This window comes from Protopterus annectens, chromosome 7.part0 (assembly GCF_019279795.1).
Source record: "Protopterus annectens isolate FY-2018-M chromosome 7.part0, PAN1.0, whole genome shotgun sequence".
Lineage (NCBI taxonomy): Eukaryota > Metazoa > Chordata > Ceratodontiformes > Protopteridae > Protopterus > Protopterus annectens.
The window spans coordinates 478,868,780-478,895,345 of NC_056739.1; the positions used below are offsets into that span (position 1 = coordinate 478,868,780).

At 43.5% G+C, this 26,566-nt stretch overlaps 1 protein-coding gene across 2 annotated transcripts in view; it reads left to right on the top strand.

Moving 5' to 3' along the window:
- Positions 1-26,566, top strand: part of LOC122806548 (ceramide-1-phosphate transfer protein-like) — a 233,102-nt gene that overhangs the window by 128,821 nt on the left and 77,715 nt on the right. The gene's annotated exons all lie outside the window — the stretch shown is intronic.

Here is a 26,566-nt window from a genome sequence, read left to right on the forward strand (position 1 = left end):
TTTTTGGGGTGCCCCTCAAGGGACGCTCCTCTCTGTGTTCCAAGATTAGATTTCACGGGTGCACTGTGTACCCCCCAGTTGTATCCTGCCTGTGGTCTGGGGAGCAGTGGACTATTTACATTGTTTGCGGGTTTGTGTGTATGTTTCCTGTGTCCAGCTGGGGGAAGGTGGAAAGTCATGCTACGTGTTTCATGTTTCTTGCTTGGGCCCTTTACTTCCATTGGCATAGCCTGTGAACATATATTATTCTTGTGTGTTGTTTCTTATCATAGCTGTATATCTGTGTATATTTACACACACACACACACACACACACACACACACACACACACACACACACACACACACACACACACACACACACACACACACACACACACACATATATATATATATATATATATATATATATATATATATATATATGTATGTCTGCAACGATATATATATATATATATATATATATATATATATATATATATATATATATATATATATATGTGTGTGTCTGTAAAGCAATGCATACCCTGCAGAAATGCACTTACACACGCTTACTGCTGTTTATATATGCTTAAACCTGCTTACTGGTGCCTTATTCATTATGAAACTGACACTTCACTCTAGTTCACTTTTAATTGTTATTATGCAGGTTATACAGTGGACAGATGTTGAAATATGTTCATATACAGATTACCGATGGAAAATGGTATGTGCTGCAGTGGGATTCAGAACGGGAATGTCTGTTTGTTAGGCGGATGCTCTGACCAATACACTATTACTGTGCTGCTTCATTTGCATATATACCCATATACCCATGACTCCTAGTTCCCCAAACACCCACCCCGACACTCCACTAATACAGTAGTCATCCATTCTCCAGTTGGATACGCAGTGTATTCACACCACTACACATTGGCCACTCCCTACTCCTGTAGACCCATCCCATGGGTTGACTCACTCCACATATCCTCAGAAATCCCATACTTTTAGTCCAGAAACATTGGTGACATAAGCAACCAATAGGACACTAGTCGCAATTTTTGGGTTGTCCCACATGGGACACACATGTCTTTATTTCAAGATTAGACTCTGTACTTCATTAAATCTTTACTCCCGTTAACATAAAAGTATGACTATGTGGTAACGCACATGTTACACATGAGAGCTAATTATGTATGAGTTTGGCATCATTATTTTACAAATAGACTGGTTTAGTGATTGGCGTTGCTGTAGCAGGCAGATCACAGGAATGATTCCATGTGTGAGAAAGTCCTCACATTTGAATTTTTGAGCACAGCACTGACTTCGGACATTGTACACATTTCTGGGTTTTAGCAGTTTCGTCCCTTCCATCTTATGCACAACCTATTATTCTATCTACTGTCAAGGTTTGTAAGGGAACTTTCATGTTATTTATGTCTGCAAAAGGAATTAATGTGTTACAGGGAATGTACTTCTACATATAGATGTATGCATGTGTGTATGCATATATATTTATAACGAACTCGCTGACCTCCACGAGGCAGTCCAGTTAGAAACAGCCCATCCAACCCTGACACGCCTGGATCCATAATTTCATACCCATAGTTCCTCCACCCCACCTGAGTTTGACATACACACATACCATCCATTGTCCAATTGCTATCGCAGCCATGACAAACCTCCACACATTGCCCTCTCCCGAGCATTAGGGGCCCTACACGTATGTTGTCCCAACCCATGTATTATCAGGCTCTCCCACCATTTAGTCCTTGAACATACCTGCCCTTGCTTGTGTAATGGTTGGAGGTCCAATCATCCTATCAATTTTTGGGTAGTCCCACCAGGGACTACCCTCTGCTTGTTTGTAAAAGTAGACTTAGCAGATTGACAGTGTTACTCACACTGGTAGTATCCTGCCTGTGGTGTGAGTAGCAGTGCTTTGCTCACTCCTGCCCAGCTTGGTATGAAATACGCTGACAGCACTATATAATACTGGAGTTGCCATTGATTCCCTTCTCACTCCTTTTGTATGCTTTACTGTTATGATGTTCCTTCTTCATATATATATATATATATATATATATATATATATATATATATATATATTATATATCTGTACATACTTATATACATTTCCTATGCTGGGCACTGCTTACACCCACACAAGCACACTCATACTTGTTTACTGGTACTTATATGTGTTTACTACTGCTTATTTGTGCTTACACCTGCTTACTAGTGCCTTATTCATTATGACAGTACCACTTTGATTGAATGAAATTTCGTTAAACATTATATGCGGTACTCCAGTTCACATTTACATGTTATTATGTAGGTTTTACAGCAAAACGACATTTATTCCACATGGAAAATGATATGTGCTATAGTTGAACTTGAACCATGAATGCCTGTTTGTTAGGTGGATGCTGTAACCACTACACTATTGACATTAATGTAAATTCTGCTTGTTTTTCTCTATTTGGATGATTTTGATGTGTAAGCTATGCTCAGCAGGGGGCAGCGATGTGCAAACATGCTGCGCTTTGCTTACACTTTCGATATTGCAGCAATACAAATGTAAAATAGGGACACGGGGAATCTAATTGTGAAAGTTATAGGGACAGGGCTCAACAATCCACTACGTGCTTGTGTGTTTACTACTTCGGTTTTATTTCAGTGTTCGTGGACCCTCTTGTATGCTTAGCATACATTTCGGTATCCATGGACACTGAATTACTGGCTTACTACTAGAGGCGGGCTCTAATAGTAAGCATAGTAGGTTGTGCAACTGTGGAGGCATGTTTACGCCTCTGTAGAGCACTTGTACATGCCCCCTGCACTCGCACACGTTTCCTGTGCATGTCGAGGGTGCGGCGGCACGCCCTCATAAATATTCATATGGCGCTGCTACACCATCTGTAATGAGGATGCTCGGCGCAAGGTTAAAACCATCCTTGTGCCAAGCTTCATGAATCCCGGGGTATATGAACATGTGCCTACTCATATTTTACCCATCCTTACTCTCACTTCTTCCTGCTTCTGTCAGTTTCTCTCTTCAGCTTCCTTTCTAAATATACCATAAGCATGGTTTTCTTTCACTTCGTATTGAAGTTTCTATTTGTATTATACAGACTTTCCTTTAATTTCTCTATAAACTGGCCTACATATCTCTAAATATTAAATCATTGTCATATAACTTGTATCTATTCTCAATCATTATTTTCATTTGTTTGAGTTGGTATAATTATTCAAACTATAGATTTTTTTTGTATTGTTTTTGAAGATTGTAAAATTATTGTTCTTAAAATGTTTTGTAATACATTGGAGCTTTTCTCCCTGAGCCTCTACTGAAAATGGTCTCCTACCCAGTTGGACTTTCCCAGTAATCAAAGGTCAGTAAATAAATAAAGCATTGTAGAATAACAATACAGCATTCCGTGTTAGTGTATCATTGTGTGAGAGTCTAGTAATACCTAGGTTTTATGTTAGTCTTAAGTTATACAGATGCTTCTGTGACTGTTGCCATCTGTAAAACTGTGCTTACTTCCATGGAATATTCTGCAGGGGAAATTTCCCTTTTCCTTTCTCCAAGGTGTATGAATCTCAGAGCTCATTAGATTAAGTAAAGAGTGGGATTTGCCCCCTGCATGGAGGCAGAGAAGGCTTTGTTGTCCAATAATTTCAGGATATACATTCCACTGTGAACTTTAGCTCTGCAGTCACATGTAAATCTAAGACTGTGACATTCACTCACATGATGTAGCATCGACTCGTGTAACCTTTAGGGTATCTTTCCACTTTGCTTTACCTAGTGATTTGATCCACATAATGAGTAACATTGTTAAACAATGGCACATGTCCTGTCATGATTCATTGTTTAATCAAACTCTGCATAATCCAAGAACACACAGTTCTGGGATATAGCCTTCAATATCCATACTGCCTACTTCTTTGGGAAAAAAAAACACAGATAGTAAGTACAACAAGCCACACTGAAATGCATGCATTTGATTTATTTGTTAACTGTCCCTCAGAACATCTTCAGCTACAACCAAGGGCAGACGGGCAAGGCTAAACTCACAACCAGCCTGTTTTGTTGAAACTGGAGGAAAGTATTATACCCATACCAGAGAAAATCCATGCAGACATTGGGAGACATATCACTTGCAAGTATCAAAACTCACTTTGTCAACACATTTCTGGGGTACCAAGTAAGTCTTCTAATGGGTAGGTAAGCATCTGCAGAGCTGTAACAGTGCAGGAGTAATGACAGAGAAAGAAACAGAAAGTCTTAGAAATGAGAACTCAGATGAAGATGTATTAGTCATAGAAAAGGAGGTACTTCAACATTACAACTAATCACATCACTGTGCTTACAAATAAATGCACTGCTGCTGCAGTGGTTTTAACAAAGTGAGATCTCTGTTGATTACACATATAGGATACGAAAATAATACTGTGTGACTTTCCTTAACACTGTTACACGCACTTGAAAAACAAAACCTATATTACTCAGTTTTGAAGCTGGGGAGAGATCTACTGTAAACCCTACTTGTACTATAGTGACACTTTTTGTACTGCTATTTGTTTGTGGTATTTGCCTGCTGTGTTTCTTTTCTTAATTGTACAGTGCTTAGGAACGAATCACTGTAATAAATATGAAATGAAAATGAATAAAATATAGATCGCACTCGAAAGGGGGAAGTCCTTTAATATTGAAATCAGGACCTACATATAAACATAACCTTTGTCATCTGAAATGTCTGACAGAGGGCAGTAGCAAAAAAAGGCAAGGATGTGGGGTAGGCTATGCCATGCATGAATGACAGTCTTTAAAAAAATTAAAAAAACAGAGTTTGCATTTCCTTACTAGATGATGTGGCACTTAACTGTACTGCATCTAGCTTGTTTTCCGCTTGCTATATGAAAAGGATTGCTATCAGTCATTATCACCTTACAGAAATGTTAATAAATCAGCTCAGATAAGCAGTGACCCAAATAAATATATGTCAGATGCAATAATGTCACCATGACTTGCCTTGTGCTAGACACAAACACAAGTGAAATTAGATGCTCTAGAGGTTAAACCACCCTGATGCAGATGCACTGGGAAATCTGCTGGCATTTCCTTGCCTTTCTGCAACCAGCATAGTTTCCACGGTCATTAACCATACCCCACAAATTTGCTTTGACACAGTTCACATCTTTAAAAATCTATTCTCCAGTCAAAATATCAGCACCATGTCAAACTAAGGCATTAAGAATAGCAGTATTAGTATTTTTGACAGCTCCCAGTTTGCAGCTGTCAGCATACTTTGCCACTCACAGGCCCTTGCTGTCAGAGAAGTACATATCAAAGAGGAGTGGTCCCAGTATAGATCCCTAGGGTACACCACTGGTGACTACTGTCTTGACTGGAAGCATCCGTTCAGCTCTAACAGACTTTGTTTTGTCAGTGAACCAGTTTGCTATTCAGTGGATAACATAGGGGTTTATATTTAGTCTAATTAGTTTATGATAAATTTGTAGTCAGGACTATGGTCAGCTGTGGGGACTGAAAACATTTTCCTGAGTTAAGGTTCACCTCCACTTGAGCTTTGCTCTTGAGGTGAATTTCTTGGCATCCATGTCTCAAAAACATAATACGTTTGTTAAGATAGATGACCCAAATATGATCCATTGTATCTTACATGACCTAGTCTGTACACTGCATCAGAAGGACTTACTCACCAGCAGTACAACCTGGGTGGCATCATGACAGAATTCGATACAGGATTGAAAGGCTGGACATTGAAATCATGCCCACCTTATACTGCCTTGCAAAGGTATGCAGTGAAGCCATGCTGCAGCAGTACAGTTGTCTGCTGATAGGTTTATAAAATAAGCTGAGGCTGTAGCTATTGATCTTGTGCAGTGAGTAATGGGTTTACCTGGAAGTTGTTTGTAACTGTAGCTACACATAATTCATACAGTCTCTGTAACTGTAGCTATACATCATACAGACAGTCTTTGTAACTGTAGCTAACTGTAGCTATGCAAAATACAGGCAGTCTTTGTAACTCTTGCTATGCATAACACAGACAGTCTTGATAATTGAAGCTATACGTAATACATAACAGTCTTTGTAACTGTAGCTATGCATAATACAGACAGTCTGTAACTGTAGCTATGCATAATACAGAGAGTCTTTGTAACTATAACTATACATAATGCAGACAGTCTTTGTAACTGTAGCTACACATAATACAGACAGTCTCTGTAACTGTAGCTATACGTAATACAGACAGTCTTTGTTACTATAGCTATACATAATGCAGTCTTTGTAACTGTAGCTACACATAATACAGTCTCTGTAACTGTAGCTATACATCATACAGACAGTCTTTGTAACTGTAGCTATGCAAAATAAAGGCAGTCTTTGTAACTCTAGCACTGCATAGCAGATAGTCTTTGTAATTGAAGCTATACCTAATACATAACAGTCTTTGTAACTGTAGCTATGCATAATACAGACAATCTTTGTAACTGTAGGTATGTATAATACAAACAGTCTTTGTAACTCTAGGAGTACACAATACAGTGTTTGTAACTGAAGCTGTGCATAATACAGACAGACTTTATAACTGCAGCTATGCAAAATGCAAGTAGCCATCTAAATAATGTAACTTTTGCAGTTTTCTGTCCCCAAGTGTTAGGTGCAAAGTAAAAAATAGTTATTTTTTTCTGAAATATTTTGTTGCTAAGTACAATACCAACAATATTTGTAACTGTAGGTATGTATATTACAGATAGTCTTTGTAACTCTAGCTATGCATAACATAGACAGTCTTGGTAACTGAAACTATACATAATACATACAGGGCAGGATTCATGAAGGCTTGCACGGAGTCTGAGAGTAGTGTAAGACTCCATGCAGCCCTCGCAATCCAGGAACAGCCCGAAATTCTGTGTAAGAGACCAGCTAAAACTTCTCTTACACGGACTGGGCGTGGATATGCTAATCACCTCACTTGCAGCCGAAAGGCATGCAAATGAGGTAGATTAGCGATCCACGAAGCACAAACCAGCCCGTGTAAGAGTTGTGTTATCTGCAGAAATGTACTCAGTTGACAACTGAGTATGTTTCTGCAAATAACACAATGGAGCCATGTCAGCTCCAAATAAAGGGTGCATATGTGTCAGGCAGCATGCCAATGGCCAAATATGTGGCCATTGGCAAGGTACCCTGATGCAAATATGAGAAATAAATTTTTTTTTTTCGGTGATCGCTGATGTTTAAACGCAGCGCAGCCCTGCGCAAATGGGCTGCACTATATAAAACATAAAAATGAAGGTTATAAACCCACAAATGTGGGTTTTATGCAATACATGGATTTATAATGCAGGGACCAGCAGACCAAAAAAAACATGGCCACCGTTTAGTGGTTGCTAAGGAGGGAAGCTGAGTCTGAGACATGTAACTAAGCATTAGTAGGCAATCTGATGTAAATGAGTGTTAGGATACTGAATCCCACTGTCACATAGCAAATGAGCACATTCTAAGTAGTGTAAGAGTTACATAAAGGGGAGGAACAGAGTAGGAGATAGGTGACATCACAGGGGGGAATGGCAGAAAGAAATGCAGTTCATTGGAGGTCAGTGTTACATGACAGATGTCAGACACATATCATGGAAAGAGGAGTGCCACAAGATAAGCATGGGAAAGTCAAGAAATGGAAGGTGTACACTGTTGCCAACAGCGAAGTTTCTTGCTGGGCATGCATGCGCACGTGTGCGCGCTATGAGGCGCGAGTAGGGCAGTGTGCACGCGTATAAGGCAGACTGAGCATGTGGGAGCCTGTTGGCAGACTTGTAAGACTGTTTGCGCTGGTGTGCGTGTGTTTTAACCCAAATAAGAAGATTCTAAACCGTGTAAGCATGTGTGCGTGCGTGTAAGCCACTGTGAGCGTGTTTCTGCTGGTATGTGCGTTGCTCCACCCTGAGGAAACAGAAAGGAAAAAGGAAGCAACAGAATTAGTAGGAAGCAAGCAGGGAATACTGCTGGAGCTAGCAGGTGAAAACAATTAGAAGCAGGCAATTACACAGGCAGAATAGTAGCCCAGCCCAGCACTTAAAACTCTGCAAACAGCAGTGCAGGATGTTTCTCTCAAGAGACACTGCAAGACAGGAGTAAGCTATTAGAAGTGAAAACTGAAAAAGCTTAACTCAGAGCAGAAATGCTAGGGGCTGCCATAGCTGTCATAAGGAGACATATGTGACTTGCTGAGGGTGGTGACAATGCAAATGGTGCCAGACAACCCAGAGTGAGGAGACGGAGAAGAGTGTACAGGCCCAGGGTCACCTACCATGGGTTACATGAGCTGGAGATAGTGGAGTGCTATAGAGTGGACAGAGACCTCCTGCAGCAAACTGTCAAGCTGTGCAGGCCACACCTCACAAACAGAACCAACAGAGGGGAACCCATCCCAGTGGAAACCAAGGTATGTGTTGGCCTAAGAATACTAGCAACAGGTACCTTCCAGAGACCAACTGGTGATATGATGGGGATATCACAGGCATCAGCCTCCAGGGTACTGCACTAGTTCCTGGATGCCATGTCAGCACATGTCGGTGATCATGTATATTTCCCCAATGCCTGTGAGGTATTGGCCAGCAATATGCGTCTCTTCCAGCAAATAGCGGAATACCCTGAGGTAGTGGGTGCAATAGACTGCACGCACATACGCATCAAAGCACCAGCCAGTGAGCGGGGTAGGGCCTACATAAACCGCAAGGGCTTCCCCTCCATCAACTGCCAGGTCATGTGTGATGCCCAGGGCATAATAATGAATGTGTGTGCTGGCTGCCCTGGGAGCTACCATGTTTCCCATATCTGGCATTTGACGCAGCTGTACCAGACATTTGCCAATGGAGACATCCCACATGGACACCTAGTAGGGGATGCAGGTTATGCACTGGAGCCGTGGCTGATGACACCCATCAGAAACGCACACACACCTGAACAGGAATGCTATAATGAGGCACACGCACAAACACGTAATGTAATAGAACGTGTGTTTGGGCTGCTCAAGTCACGGTTCCGGTGTCTGGACACATCTGGTGGAGCCTTGCTGTACTCACCAACTACATGTACCCAAATTGTCATGGTATGTGCTATGCTACATAATATGATCTTGCGAAAACAACTGCAGCAAGACCAGCATAGGGCCGGGCCAAACAGCCCCCCACCATTGCCAAGGCCATCACAGGCAGAGCGTGACTCAGAGGAGGAACAACCTGAGCCTGCCCCAGTAGGCAGAAGGAGGCATGCCCAGTATGCCCTGGCCTTGGCAAAGAGGCAACGCATAGCACATACACTGGCTCAGTAGGAACCCTGAGAATGATACCCCTCTCTGACTCACTCATATAATAACAGGGATGCCTAAAATGACATAACCTGCTCTCAAACATGTGCAGGGAGTGTAGTATGTACATCTGACAGAGGCAGCCCTGCAGCACCACCTGAGGCATGATTGCCATGTGTTAAGCAATGTAACACCATGTAGTATATGCAAACTTGATGACTCTGACTAACATCCTACCCTCACCAAGCATGATGCCACAATATGAAGATGAGATGATCAATTGCAATAATTGGCTGAAGTATTGCTGTTAGTCAAAGGGGATCCAATGTGTGCCAGCCTGGGATGACATGCTGAGCATGACATGATGCTCCACCTGCTAGGGGTGGCGTGCACCTAACAGTCGTGGCCTTATGGATACTGGCAAAGGCTGCTGTTACCCACAGCATGCCTTGAATAGGTAAGGCTCAAAACACAAACCCACCTCCATAGGTATCACAAGGGATAAGAACCTAGATGCAATGCTACCCAATGCCAGAAGTCTAAACAGCAAGATGCATGCAGTCTAAACTCCACCAGTATGGAGAATGTTGATATCTGTCCTGTAACAGAAAACTGGGTCAAGGCTCACAACAACACCCTAACACTACCAGATTACACCTCATACTGTGCTGTACAGCCTCAAAACATGGAACAAGCTACAAAAGGAGGGTGACTAGCAATAATTGTCAAGGATAACCACACCCCCATGTTGGTACCACAACAAGAAGCAGCATGGACTAGCCATAGTCAAGTAACAGTGGCTAAAACTGCCTCCCAGTTTATAGCCTGCTACAGACTACCATCCTAACACCAGGAACTGCACTTGGCCTATGTTGGAATACATGAATATATCAAGCCCTCCAAACCACATTATATTGGGTGACTGAAAATACGCAAACATAGACTGGGAGCATTATTCTAGTTCCAACACCCTAGGACAAAGGTTCCTAGAATCCATAAACCAAAATGCCCAGGAACAACGTATCACTCCCACAAGAGGGGTAAGCATACTGGATGTGATAATCAGCAACATGGGTACTGGATGGGAAGATGAGAAGTGTATCCCTCACTGGTAAGATCAGATCATAGAGTAATCACACCGGATATACACATCCTGACCAAAGTCCCTGGCCATTAAACCACAGTGAAAAGCTTGTGTAAAGCAAATGTTGCACTCCTCCAAACTGATGTGGAATCCATTAAAGGCCCTGTGCAGGTGCAAAATATGGGCCATACCTCAGAACCTGTTATACAGGCATTCCATGAACACTGCCAGGAATGCATGGATTATACAATCCCAAATAAAACCAAGACACAATGCCATACATGCAGGCATCTGGCATGGTGGACCCCAGCCATTACCAAACCATGCAAGAGAATGAGGAAGCTACTACATGACAGAGCAAACCTAAAAAGGGAAGTAATCTCTGATCATTAGTATGGCAATAAAATATGTCCACTCATACAATCCACTAAGGCCAGCTACAACAAGTTGAATCTGTGAATCTTGAGGCAATGTTACACCTGCCCCATGTACACAGACAACCCTTACCTCCCCCCAAGAAATACAAATATATGTGAGAGATGCAACCATTTATCCAAACCGGAGGCTGAGCTCTCTCAACTCAGTACTGTCAAAACTAGTCAGGAGGAGAAGGTAACCACACACACCACAAACCCAGTCTCACATAGACCTATCACAACTGCAAACCAAAGACATAAACACAGAAAAACATTCCCGGAGGCTCTAATTACAAACACACCACATCAACAGAGGCCTCCAAAGCAGACACCCAAGCAACTACTACCTCTAAACATAGCACATGCAACACATAGTACACAAAGCTGGTGTGCCAAACAGTCACAGGCCAGAAGGAGAAACAACATGCCTGATACAGTTGTAATAGGTGACTCCATAGTCAGACACACTGCTGTCCCACTCACCAGACTGAACAAGGGAAAGGGTACAGTAAGCTGCCTGTAGGCTGCTACAATGCGCCACATAACACAAGTACGCAGGTCACCCCAAAGCAAGTAGAAATATGATGCAGTCATTGTCCATGCTGGCGTGAATGACCTGAGATGTACCTCCCCGGACTACATGAAAAGCGACATAGATGAGCTCTCCGATTATGTAGTCCTGGCCGGTATGACACTAACCTTGTGCAGCATCCTACCCTCACCAAGAATGATGCCACAGTACAAACACAGAATGATCAGCTTTAACAAGTGGCATAATTACTGGTGTCATTCCAAGGGGATCCAATGTCTGTCTGCTTGGCATGTCATACTTGACAAGCCACTCTGCTGTGCCAGGGATGGCTTGCACCTGTTACCCCTGGGCGTCTGGATATTGGATAAGGCACTTGCCACCTCCATAGAGCCTTTTGTAGGCAAGGCTGAAAAGACTAACCCACCTCCCTAGAAAACATAAGTGGAAAGAAACATAAGGGTAATACTGCCCAATGCCAGACATGTAAACCTCATCATGCATGCTCCCAAGGCCCTCCCCAGTATGGAGAACATTGATGTCCGTGCAGTGACAGAAACCTGCAGCAAGGCTCCTGACAGCACACCAGCACTACTAAGTTATACCTCATATCATGCGTTATGGCCCCAAAACCTGGACCAAAACATAAAAGGAGGGGGAGTATCCATATTCAGCACAGATACCCATATGTTCAGGTAACTGACAATGCACGAAGCATCGGAGACTACCCATGTGCAACTAACCATAGGCAAAACTGCTGTACAGTCTGTAGCATGCTACAGACCACACTCTCACACACAGGAACCCCACTCAGCCGTCCTGAAGACACTGGACAGTATGAATGTCTCACCAAATACCAAACAAGGTACTCACAAATTACCACATGGGTGGCAATCCATTATGTATGGAAGGAGTAATCAGGGACCTAGGGACACAAGTGGACAGTAACCTGTCATGTGACACTCACATTGCCACTGTGGCTAGGAAGACCATCTATATTGGTCACCTTATCATGAAAGGATTCACATCTACATCAACAGAGGTCATTGTGCCCCTATACTGTTCTCTTATCAGGCCCATAATTTAGTACAATGCCTCATTTGGGATGTACCTTACCTGACACCTGCAGCAGTTAGAAAGACCTCAAAGGTACCTCACCAAGAGGATAAAGGGTCTCAAATATATGTCATATGCTGCCTGGCTGTAGACACCCCAGCTGTATGCAGTCACATACTGCCTATGCAGAGGCGTTGTATGCCTGTTGTACAAGGCCATGTCCAACACAGGATTAATGGACATGCTCCACCCCAGAAAACCCAAATCCATAGGAGCTGTGAGAGTGAGAGATGTCAACCTCAACACATAATGAAATAGAATGTGCTGGAGGGACAGATACATAACCCAGAGGCTCCCTACACCCTGGAACGGAATCCCACTCCATGTTAGGCAGAGCCCCTCACTGACTCTCTTCAACAGGAATCTTGCCAAGTGGATGGGTGATCGTAGATGTACACTGGGGGTCTTCACTGTGTCATGTCCAGACAGAGGCACAGTAAAGTAAATCCTAAATGGCCATAATATTCACATAGCAAGGCGTGGCGAAAGCCACACACACTCTGGATAGGCTTATAAATGTCCTAGGGCGGATAGCCTAGTATGAACCTATGAACCTATGAAGATACAAATTGTACAGGACACTAAGGATAATCACAAGGCTTTCTTAACTGATGGTAGGAACCTTGTTGGGAATTCACAGATATGCTCTGAATCACTCAAATATTACAAACAACATACCAAACACACACACATATTGCCAACATCCAACCTGACAGGTGCAGTGCAAACCCCCCCCCCAAAATGCCAAATATCTATCCCAGCAGAGTGCTGGCCCCCTGACATTGCAGATGCTGAGGTAACAGCCAGCATCTACAAAGCAAAACACACAGCATCAATGGTACGAGATGGTGTCCTGGGCTGAGTCCAACATGGACTCCAAGAAGAATGGAACACCAAATAACACTACTGCTCAATGTCAGCCTTACCACAGGATATGTACCCAAAGAGCAGTGTACAAAAACAGTGGTCCTTCTCCACAAAGGTGTTGCCTGAATGGATACTGCAAACTACCACCCCAGAATCCTGACAAGCTTGGTCTGGGAAGCTATGGAAAGGATCAGCATGTACCTCAGACATAAAGATATTGGGAATCTACTGACACTGGACCCTACCCAGTGTGGCTTTCTTAAGTGCAGATCCTGCCCCTTAAACATGTTTGACTCATTTGAAACAGTCATTAAGGTAATTGATGAGGGGAATGTGGTCCACACAGCCTAGCTGGACCTTGCAAAAGGCTTCCATACAATACCCCACGTGTTCATTATAGATAAGCTCACCAGCTTAAATATAAACCCCTATGTCAGTAGAGAGGTTGCAAACCAGACCAAGGACAGAACTGACATGGTCAGCAATGCTGCAGCCATGTCAGACTACAAACCAGATACAACTGGCATCCCACAAGGTTCGGTCCTGGGACCACCCTTGTTTGGTATATATGTCCCAAAAGTACAGGCCAACATGGAAGGACTGTGTCTGAACAAGTTTGCAGAGGACTACAAACTGGCCACCATATCTTACCCTCCAGCTGACACAAGCATCCCACAAAAGGGCCACATAGAAACAGACAACTGGTGCCATAGCCATGTCAGCAAGCTAATTGCAGAAAAGTGTACAGTCAACCTGCGTGGATATACAGTAAGAGGGGGGGTGGAAGTAGGGTGTGTGCAATTACACGTGTGAGAGAACTGACCCTTTTGGCAACCAGTACAACACACCAGCTGCTGCATATTTCAATCTCTACACAGAGATGATGTCAGCACCCTACAAGTACAGCAGAAGAGGGCAAATCTCCCAGTAATGCAAATAGCACGCTCTGCTACTGCGTATCTCACTACTGTCATAGCACAGTTAGTTATGGCTTTGAATTCCACAAATGCCACGTGTTTTTGTCACACAGAATGCCCATGTGTGTGGGTTGTTGTTCACAATAATGCATGACATCGATTAAACCAGTAATGGCAATGCACACATATGATGTATGTGTGTGCCAAATACACATATATACCTGTGACCTTCAATAGTTCCCATGTCTGATGCCTGCCACATGTGAATACATGGTATTTGCACTGGATAACATTATGACTGTGGTTTTCTGTGCGGGTGCTGCATGTGGTATGTGTATATACAGTGTGAGTTGTATATGGTATCATCCTAGCAGCGAGGGATACACATCTGGTCTGGGCCATATAGTCTACATGTTGTTGATGAACAGGTGCTGCATGTTTTCACCTGTTGTGGGAGCGGTAACAAGTTGTTCCATAGCAATGCAGTGACTACATGCTAGGAACCTTTCAGCTAGGGTGTTGTAGCTACAGTAATGCATCAGCATTCAGTAATACTTCAGCATTCTAGGTGAGGGTATGATGCCAACCAAGGTCAGGGTCATACCAGCCTGTGCCACATGCTCAGAGAGCCCCTCTATGTTCCCTATCATGTAGTCCAGGGAGGTACATCACAGGTCAGCCATAGTGGCATGGACAATGACTGAGTCATATGTGTCCATGCCTCTGACTGACCTGTATGCTTGTGTTATGTGGTGGACCATAGTGCTCCATGGGCATATCACTGTGACCTTCACCTTGTCCAGCCTGGTGAGCGGGACCTCACTGTACCAGACAATAAAGGTACCTAACACAACTGTAGCAGGTGTGTTGTCTAGCCATACAGGCTGTGACTGTTTGGCACACAGGATTTGTGTGCTATGTGTTGCACGTGCTGTGTTCCGGCTTAACGTATGCCTGTGTGCCAGCTGCAGAGGTGTCTACTTCTCAAGCAGGATGCTATTCTGAGGCTCCACGAATGTCCCAGTGTGTTCATGTGTTTGGATTGCTGTCAGTGTAGGTCTACATCAGACTGGTACTGTAGTCACTGTCGTATTTCATGCCACCTGACAGGTTATGCCAGTACTGGGTTCAGAGTGCTTAGTCCCCAGTTTGGCTATGTGGTTGCATCTCACACATGTTTTGTATGTCCATGTGTAGGGGAGAGGGTTGACTGTGTACATGTGGCAGCTATGACATTGCCACATGACTCACATATTCCACAACTGTACCATAGAGGTGACTGACAAGTGACCTTTGCACATGCTACCATAGCATTGTGATTGCCATGGTGATTAACAGCACATAGGGCCAATGGGGAACAAGGTACAGAAGGTGAGTATGTGAGGGTGTAGTGCCTGTGATTAGTTAGCACTGGCATATATGACTGCTCACGTGGTCAAATGCCAGGTAAGTCATATGCAATGTGTCACAGGCAACGTACATGCGAACAGGACAAACAGTGACGTTCTGTCAAGTGAGACATGGACATGCATATAGTAAGCTATGCAGATGTCACTAGGAATCCACAGAAGCTCCATAAATCTGAATTGCAGGTAGAATCAGTGTTCCAGGGTAACTGCAAGCAAACATGCATGCAAACAAAGCTACAGTAAGCAGGGCTGCATGTAGTCCATTGTACAACAAACAAGCTGTACCACTTCCAGTAGGTAACAGTGCAAATATGCAGGCACTATACACATGTACATGGAAATACACAGGTCAGATGGCCAGGGTCCAGTCTCAGTGCACACAAGTGTACAGAACATGTACCGTCAGGATGTATAATAACCATATGGAAACCCAGGTGCTCATACCTGCAGTAATACACATGTCAAATAACAGACACTGAGCCTTCACTCAGTGGTTCCACACTTAGTAGGATGTATGCTACCTGTCCTGCCACCACAGTATCCCTGACATTTATGGGGACTCTCCCTCCTGTGAAAGTTAGTTTTGTGTTTTGGGCTGTCTAGCATGGTATGAGATGTGAGCTTGCAGTGCTAGGGTGCTCCTGTGTGTCCTGTACCAGTTGTGTAGTACTGCACACATATCAACATCCTCAAACATCCGCATTGCAGAGTCCAGTGTGGGCAACATGCCACTTTCAGTTTACATGTCCATCATTGCGTATCAATACTTTCATTACCTTATCCCCTGTGCTACCTATTTATGTGGCCTTCTGTTGACATCCTTACCATCAGTATGCAAACATGTGCAGATGATACACTATGGTACTTACCATGGGTGTAGAAAACAGTACAAGACAATCATACCCTTACTGCATCAGGCATGCTGGGATATACCCACAATTATATCAGCACACTATACTGTTAACAACATGATACTATTACTACATGTCTATGTAGTCACCCTGTGCATCAGCAACATGTTAACCTGTACCTGCACTGATGTTACAGATTGCAGGAGGTGGCACAGTTTCATCATATGCACAGGGTGTGAACTTGGTATGCCTGAGTCTGCCACTGATACCACCAATTGACATGTATGTGTATGTGTGTTGGTGAGGGACAGCAGTACAAGGTGGGGCAATGTTGATGCAGTGTGTGCATGTATGCGGTAGCCCTAGGTGTTGCCAATTCACATGCGTGTATGGATGCACACAGTTCCACCTCATGGCTGCCATATACCGGTGTTTGTGGACAGCAACAGACTGTACCTGCCAGGTCATACAGATCAGTGTCTTTGGCCACGGACATGGTACCTGTGCCTTGCAGGGGTGCTACGGACCGTATTCAGTACTAATCCAGACTGGGTACTGACATCAGAAGCAGGTGTTCATTGACTGGACACAGATCCCTGTGGGGCCTGTCCAGAGCCACATGCACGTGGTCTCCTGGGGCGGTCTGATGACAGCACAGACCCAGCATTGCTGGGGCTGCTGCTGGCACTATGGGGGCGGCCGCGGCCCTGTTGTCATCCGCGACAGCTGCCAGCTGCTGCTGTTGCTGGCATACACCCACGGCGACGCCTCAACCGTCCACCATTGCCTTGGCTCATGGACATGTAGTTGTGGAACTGATCTAATATGTCCCCACAATAATGTCTGTCTATGACATCGGTGAAATTATGGATGGCAGCCGCAGTGTCACGCATACTGTCACTCATGGCTGTTCGCCATGCTGTCAGCTCCCTCAGACCCTGTCTGGTGTACCATTCCATACGTGACTGTGCCTGCATGACAGCCCAAAACATAGCTGAGGTTGTAAGACCTCTGTGGGCATGTCTGACAGGGGCAGTACACCCATGGATGCTCCCACAAGAACCCCTGGGCATCTGTCTGTGTGGTACCATCTCAAGGCCATGCCCATGGCTGCTGTGTGGGGAAGCATGTGCCACAGATACCACATTACCCTGGTCAATGCCCACTGTATCCTGTCCATCACCTAGGGACATTGGTGACAAAGGATGTATTGGCAGGATGACTGTGTGCATTGATGGGGTTGACAGCTGTGTACTGTCAATTGACTGACCAATGATGGACCCTGGCACACCTTCCTGTGCCATTACATAGATGTCATCATTATCAGTACCCGTGGCACCTGATTCAGGTTCCCTGCTGCATGACACCAGAGCAGCACCAGAACCTGTGGGAGGGAAATAGGAAACACAGTTTACAATGTCTACACAATGTTACCAGTGATGCACACATGCACACATGCACAGGTGCACACATGCACACATGCACAGGTGCAGAGGTGCACACATGCACACATGCACAGGTGCACAGGTGCACACATGCACACATGCACAGGTGCACACATGCACAGAGTTGCACACTTGCACACAGTTGCACACTTGCACACAGTTGCACACTTGCACACTACTCAGTATGTGAGATATCAACACACAGACACACCTGCATGCATACACAGAGCACTACTGATTGAGCCTAATATTACTATTACTATCAAGACTATTAAAGGTATTGTTAATACACACTCACCAGCATGGATAGGCTGCATTGCTGTTACACCAGAGGGACCTGTAGAAGTGAAGAAATTAATGTCAGTGGGCACAACTGTGCCATTGTTACTGAGTATGATACAGGTCAGTAGTACAACAGTTGCCTTTCACAGGTCAGCTGCTGATATTGAGAATATCACACTTGCACATTAAATACTATGATGACAGCTACAAACCAAGGACACACCTCACACATGCATTAACTACCAGTGTACACAACAGTCAACTATACATATGGCATATTACCTGCACGCTCGTAGTCATGGTGCTGTGTGGCTCCAGCCTCCATCATAATGCAGGTCTGCTGCTGTTGTTGTTGGTGGGCTGGAGCCACAACACTTAGGAGTAGTCCCTCCAGTCTGGTGAGTGGGGGATGTGTAGCCATCCCACCACCTGTGGCAACCTGTTGCCTGTGGATAACCGATGCACGCTGATGGACATTTCTGATTAAATCACTGCAGTGATGTTGTACCTGCTCATATGTCCTATTATGCGTGCCTATGTCATTTACCCAATGGACCAGGTCTTGCCACAGTGCAGCCCTCTCCTGCTGATTCTGGCTGGTGCGGGAAAAGAGTATTGCAAAATCCCACACCAGGCTCTGGTGTATTTCCTCATCCTCGGCTGCAGAGTATGCCGGATTGTGCTGGTGAGCCATGGTCCTGAAAAAGGAAATAAAATGATATCAGCAAAATATGTCAGCAGAATTTGGCACACATACTACACATGCTACTCGACTGTTGTGATACAACATATCTCCCATATATAGCATCTGTCTGTCTATTGGTGGATACACATGTAAATGGCCAGTATCAGTGCTCAGCCAACAACTGTGCAACAGTACCTGGCACACTCCATACGACATACTAACAAACCCCAGCAGCCAGCACACTGATTCAGGTCCAAAGCACCTCCTCACTCTGGGGGTTTGTATCGAGGTACTGTATGGGATACATCATCAACTACTGTGATCTGACCACAAACTAATCGCCCTGGATATACATATCCCACCTCCACCACCAGCACAAACAACTACAGTGAATAACATTTCAAACACAAACTTTACACTTCTTAAGACTGAGATGGTATCCTTTAAGCCCACTGGGCCAGTGGAAGCCACAACCCACAATGCTGACTCCTTCACAAATGATTTCTACGGACATCTCTGAGAATGCATGGATCATGCAATCCCATATTAAGACCAAGACACTCTCCACAAAGGGAAAGCATACTGTCTGGTGGACCCCAGCCATAAACAGATTGTATAACAAAAGATGGAAGCTACTGCAAGACAGAGCATAATTCCATAAAGGGAAGGCATGTCTGATCAGCACTAGTAAAGAGCTATGTTCTCTCATACAAACATCCATGGGCAACTTTGAGAGGGAAATCACCAGGGACACTACAGATAACTACAAGGCCTTCTTCAGAATGTTAGAAACCTGGTCAGAAACCCTCCAATATGCTCATAGTTAGTTCACAACAACAAATAATTCACTGAACCCACAGATATTGGCAACATTGTGGCAGACAGGTTCAGTGCAATTTTCCCCCTTCCCTCTCCCCCAAACAAAGACATACTTATCCCAGCTGAATGTAACCTCCCTGTCATCACAGATGTCCAGGTGAGAGCCGCCCTCAGAAAAGCAAAAAACACAGCATCAATGGGACCTGATGGTATCCCCGGTTGCATGCTACATGAACTTCAAGAGGAGCTAAACCCGCATATAGAAGTGCTATGTAACACTAGCCTGACTACAGGATATGTACCTGTACACTGGCGTACAGCAGCAGTGGTTCCACTCCACAAAGGAGGCACCTCTACATACCAGTACAATACAACACAATACAGTACAATACAATACAATACAATACAATACAATACAATATGCTATTGCCCCTGGGACTACAGCAGCATACTGTTCTGCTACCCTGACCATTGTGACACATGTGATGTGATGGTACCTGCTCCTGTCAAACAGTTACACAGGGTGACTCATATGTCATATTACCTATCTGACTAACATTCAGCAGGGGTATGTGTGACATGTACTCATGGGGAGTCTTGCTTCTTAACGCTGTGTGGTTTATTGCAGGGTATGTCTTATCTGTGAGTAGGAACCTGTACCTCTGCCATGTGCTCTCTACTGTGGTGTCAAGGACGACACACAGCGGTCATTTAGGTTGTGGATGGTGTGAGGTGTTACTATGGTTGTTGGACATCTGTCATGGGTGTGACTTAAGTATGTAAATCCAGGAGTGGTAACCTCTATGTGGGTAGTATGTGTGCACTCTGTGGTGTTGTCAGTCACTGTGCATTGGTAATGTGTTTGAGTGCATTGTCACAGTGTCGTACATGTCACTGTGTCCTTCTCCATATCTGTAGCTGTCATGTGAGGTATATGCCGTGGCAGCCATTGTGTGGTGTAGAGGGGTACACTGACCTACATGTCCATAGCTGACACACCATGTCTGCTGACACATACCCTGTACAGGTATTCCAGGAATAGTGTGCCACTGTGACTATAATTGGGGGGACTATTGTACACATTTATGACCCTGTTCACCCCTGACACATGCAGTGGTGGGCAGCCAATCACATATCTGGTGGTTACTGGTGTAGATGATTTGAAATGGGGTATGGTACTCCCTGTACACATGTGCCTCACTCAGAATATATATCTCTCTCTCTCTACATATATATATATACATATATATATATATATATATATATATATATATATATATATATATATATATATATATATATATATATATATATATATATATATATATATATATATATATATATATATATATATATATATATATATATATATACATATGTCTGTATACATATACACATATATATATATCGATGTACATATATTGCTATAGATATGGAGGGGGTGTGACAGAGAGGAGAGAGTGACAGAGGGGTGGGACAGGGGAGTGTAAGATAGTCATATACAGTCATATCTGTAGATAGTCAGATCTGTCTGTCTATGTATATGTATCTACATATATCTATATCTGTATGTGTGTATTACATATATATGTTTGTACATATTCTATCTATCTGCATCTGTCTATGTATTCCTACATCCCTCTCTATCTATGTATACATATATGCATATTATATATATATATATATATATATATATATATATATATATATATATACATACATACATATATTGACATACATACGTATCCATATGATAGATAGGTATATCAACATGTTTGTTTACAAAACTGTATACACACACTAACATACTGCTAAACATACATAACTGTGAAACCTACTTTGTACATTGCACTACAACCTACATTCAACCTACATTGATATGTGCACATAGATGCCCTCACATACATATGCATGTACAGCCTTCACTGATAGTTGCTGTATGTCCCCTGCCCTATGCACATCTTCATATACATATAGATACAGACCAATGACACATATGGAGGGTTCACAGTATGTAGACTTTTAAAGTATTACTTTACATTACCTGTGTTTGTCACAGCTGCTTGCATTGCCTTTTGGATCAGTGTCCTGCTGCTGCTCCAGTTGACAGATGTCAGCTTTCTAGTAGGTTTTGTTACGTGTTTTTGTTTGTGTATTATTATTCTCTCTCTCTCTCTCTCTCTCTCTCTCTCTCTCTCTCTCTCTCTCCCTACCTCCAGAGGGTGCAATGAAAGTATTGCATGTGTGGACTGGGAGTACAGCATGCTTTTGTAGGTATCTCCATATGTCCATGTGATGGCCTCTACACCAATTGTTAGCCAGCATTTGCTAATTGCATGCAGCCATTTGTGTACTGATTGCAGTTCTCACTGTGATTTCAGGACAGTGCTATAAAAAGGTATGTGAGATAGGCATAGCCCTTTCAGAGTTTAAGGGCAGGGACCATGCTGGTATGCTGTGGACACTGTTCTGTGAGTGTAAAGGTTAGTATCTCTCTCATAGTTCCGGCTGTGTTGTAGATTATCATTTCTCCATTCATTTCTCCAGTTTCCTGTACTAAGTGTGTATGTACACTGACACCTAAGACTACTACTACTGTTAATGTGGGTGTGTGTGCTTTCCTGTGGGACATGTGGTGTAACTGGTATATAGCAGTGGCTCTTGCACTTTGTTGCTATGGCTTCAATATTTGCCCTTTACATTCACTACTTGTATGCCTGCTAGGTGTCTTGACTGTAGTGTGTTGCTGTGGCTTTCCTATTTTCCATGTACATTCACACCTTGGAATGCTTGCTATATCTGCTAGGGTGTTACTGCATGCAGTGTGGTCTGGCCATGGTTTGGGCCTTGACATCTATTAGGGTATATGAGTATGCTGCTGAGCAGGCCCCAGAGACTCTCAGTTGCATCTTTTATCTGCCTCATGGAATGGTACATATCAGTGGGGTACACCCATTAAATTGTCTGGTATTCTGCAGTTGTGACTATGGGTTAGCATGAGCATATGTATTACTACACTATTTCTGCCGTGCAAGTGGTGCATACTTTCAGTACTTCATAGTTACCATTGCATGTGTTGTAACACCTTTCTGCCTACTGTTTGTACATTTCATAGGGAGTCTGTGGGGCATCCCTGTAACTCAGTCACTGTTGCTATGTCTAGACTCTTAACTATTCAAATATAGCAGTGTCAGACCTCTCAGGTGTACACATATTTGCAGGATGTCCACATTTTTGCCTCATATTTTGGTCCATATCTCATAAACAGCTTTTTCTGGCAAATCACTCAGGGCTCAAATCAGACTATAGTGACAAACATTTCAGTTTCAGACTTCGTACCCTTCCAGACATCCAACATAATGCAAAACCTGTTACTCTCTCAACTGTCTAAGTTTGTCGGAGAAATATTTGAAATGTGTCCCTGTTTTTGGGCCTTTGCTCCACATTTTTTATTACTTAGTCTGGATGTGTTGCTGTAAGAGGTTGTGGGGTATGGGCAGTGATTATCCTGCTGTGAGTATGTGTGTGGCTTGCAAGGTGCTACAGTGACATTATTACTTACTAGCTACCAACTAGCATGGCTGTTTCTGTTCACACACTACTATTACAGAAATCCACTACATTTGACAGTAAATATACATGACATGCTTTGTATACTACACATCCTGTATTCCCTTTACATTCATTCCTACTATTGCATGATATATTTATTGTAGCACAATGTTCTTATATAGCAGTCATGGCTTAGTGGTAAGTCATGCAGACTACAGTTTCCTGGGTTCGGGACTGACAGTGGGATTTTATTTTGCTTTTGAGCAGACTACAGGCCTTGTCATGCAGAGTGACTAAGGCACTTTTAAGCAGTTGTAAGCGGGTTAGCGCTGGCTTGCGCAGAGCTCACGCATGCGCACTGGTGTTCAGCTCCACGCATACCCGCTTACAACTGCTTAAAAGGGCTTACTCTTGCGCACACCCACGCTAATTTCTTTGAAAGAAATTAAAATGGGGAGACAGGAAAGTGGTGAAAAAGGGGTCACAAAGAGGGTAGGACAGTAGGGAAACAAGCTCGGGTTTTGCAGGAGGGATGTAGGTAAGGCCCATAGCTGCCCATTACTTCATCAGCAACAGCAGTGCATATGTTTGTAATTTGGTGTGACATTTGAAACCTTCCACCCCTGAGAGAGGTGTAAGGACAACAATAATACTTGTTGTACAGCCAATTGTAACTGACAGTTTACATGTCCAGCAGACATGTCTGCAAAATGGGCAGCTATGTATGGGGCATCATTTTTTTGTGGGTACAGAGTGCCCTTTTTTTTTTTTTTTTTCAAGTGAGAGTGGTATGTCAGGTACAGGAAGTCGGTATAGCTGGGGAGGTAGGTTGGGTAGGTTAACAGACAAGACAAACAAGACGCATACAGGGGCGGTGTATGACACATGTGGGGGGTTACACAATTGACAGGGACGGATGTTTGGATATCTCGAGCCCATGAGCCCACAGATGGCAACAGTGGAACTGAGATCCCCACCCATGGGCAGTTGCCACTGTGCCTTCACTGCCCAGGACGGGGCTGTGCTGGGGGCTGTGTAGGCTGGGCAGCAGGCACGCCCATGAGTTGTGCCACCCGTGCCTCAAGCTGGCGTAGGGGCCCAAGAACAGCGTCCCGGATCTCCCTACACACCACAGTCCGGACATTACGGAGGGTGAGTGGATGTTCTCCTCTGGCCACGCTTGCAGAGGGGGGACGAGCCCCATCCCCTGTAGCGTTTCCACCCGCAGGTGGCACAGGACCACCGGAGGAGGGTCCAGCCTGGGCACTACTGCCAGGTGCACTCGCCAGCTGAGGAGGGAGAGGTGGGTCCGCTGGAACCCGCCTTCCCTGTCGTCCTATGTTTTGTATTATGTTATGACAGTTTGGGTTAGTAACGTACAATACCATTCACAATTAGTTGTAACAGTATGCATTAGTATTCCCATTAACTAAACACCCATATATTCAAACCATTGAACAGCAAGCATAACACATGCATAATTTGAACAGCAATACACAATCCAACAACATGCAGGGTTGATTGATGGCAACAGGCCATCAGGTTTGGATGTATGAACAGGGCAGATGCATCAACATACATGCAAATATGTATGAACCAACAGGACAAATGTTCAGGGGTGTTAATTGTGATTGCACATACCAATTTCACGTGGAATGGATTATATGTGGCTATAGGGTAGGGTGAAGAAAATTTAATTAACAACTTCAAATACCAATACATATGCTGCACATTTCTAATAGCTGCAGATATATACACACGACAGTTCTGCCTACAGTTTCCTATGTGATAACTACTTCAGGCTGGTGATAGGAATGTTACTGCTACATCAATATACATTTTCATTTTTATTCATTCACATTCATATCTGGCTCTGTTCAGCTACATCATCCTGCTACATTTGCTTTATATAGCTATAGACAACTGTGGATGTTTGGTATTTCAGACAACCATACTATCTGCATATTGCAGATTGAGAGCAACATATCCAGATTTTGGGACACACATTCCAGCTGCGGTACCATTTTCCACACGTTACTGTTTGGTTCTGCCTGTCACATTCATTTCATTCTGTACTGACTGCAGTATAATTTATTCAGGAGTTATTACTACTTTATTGGTGGATTCATACCTCTTTCTCACACTCTCTCACTTGTTTTATTTTTACAATTCAGGATGGTACTTAATTCTAGGCTTTATTGACATGTTTTACCTGTAGTTATAACAATCCTTTCCAACAGTCTCACTTCTGTCATGTTTCTGTATTTCAACAGGGATATATTTCACACATGTGTTTTACTCAGCTTCTGCAGCTGTACTTTTCAGCCTGCTGCAGGTTATGTACTATTATATTACAGGTGGGACATCTTTATTTCAGACTTGTTTCATTTTTATGTTTGGATTACAGGCTGCATCACACTTTTGTAATCAAGCAATACTTGCAAACCCTCTTACACTGTTACTTGCACATTTTATTAATTAGTGACTACACTGCACTCTTTTGCTAACTGTCATACTTATATATTTATTTACAGTTACAGGGAGAGAATTACTGACCTGCTTGGTGGCACAACCATGCCAGCCTATCGCCATAGGCTCGACGGTTCACAGAACGGACACCTGCAGCTGTAATATAAATAAAGTAATATTGGAATACACATCTCCATAATATCAGCTAGGTTAATTTCTTACATAAATAATTACATGTAACTTACTCAGTAGTGGGGCATTGGGCATTTGCCGGGCCTCCTGGATCCAACGGTTCAGTTGGTCCTGCTTCCGTCTCTTCAGGTCCGCATGGTGGATATATATAAGATGTTCATTTATACATTTTATGTTCATAGTCTGTGGGGGCATGTGTTGTGCTGTGTTTATTCACATTTACACGGACTCTGTCATGGGGGTTTACTTTCGGGACTTTTACTCTTCTGAGGGCGTGTCCGTTTGCAGGGCTCGCCCTACGGACACGCCCCCTACTGTCTTCCACGGACCGTGTTAGCCTTAGGTGTGGTTCAGCATGCCCTCATGCATATGCATGACATGCTGATGTCACACCGTTTAACTGCAGCCTCTGTGTAAGCCTTGTAACACTTACATGGAGGCTTCGTGAATCCTGCCCACAGTCTTTGTAACTGTAGCTATGCATAATACAGGCAATTTTTGTAACTGTAGGTGTGTATAATCTTTGGAACTCTAGCTATGAATAACACAGTGAGTCTTAATAACTGAAGCTATACATAATACATACAATCTTTGTAACTGTAGCAAC